The following is a 315-nucleotide window of genomic DNA, read 5'->3' on the forward strand; positions in this document are numbered from 1 at the left end:
GGGCCGCGGGAGCGGGGGGTGGAGGGTGGCGGCGGGGGCCTCCCTCTGCTTGCGCCGTTTTATGTGCTACTTTATAAGCATTCGAAGGGGTTTATACATCCTATAAGATTTCGCGGGCCGTTGTAAAGCGTGTTTATGGTAGGAAACCAATTTAGGTGGGCTTAAGGTAGACTTCGAGGAGGACCTTAATCGCTGTGGAGCGCTTTTCCCCAGTTTTGGGCAGGGGGGTGCTAGAGACCATGGAAGGAGGGAGGGAGATTTCGAGCCAGTGTGAGTGCGTCCACCCGAGCCTCCTGCTTTTAAGGGAGAGGCGGG

General features: G+C 56.8%; 1 protein-coding gene across 1 annotated transcript in view; it reads left to right on the top strand.

The window, feature by feature from the left end:
• HOXD11 (homeobox D11) overlaps positions 1-315 on the top strand; it is a 2033-nt gene that overhangs the window by 406 nt on the left and 1312 nt on the right. The gene's annotated exons all lie outside the window — the stretch shown is intronic.

Source organism: Carlito syrichta, unplaced genomic scaffold (genome assembly GCF_000164805.1).
Source record: "Carlito syrichta isolate Samal-C Ts95f unplaced genomic scaffold, Tarsius_syrichta-2.0.1 Scaffold94738, whole genome shotgun sequence".
Lineage (NCBI taxonomy): Eukaryota > Metazoa > Chordata > Mammalia > Primates > Tarsiidae > Carlito > Carlito syrichta.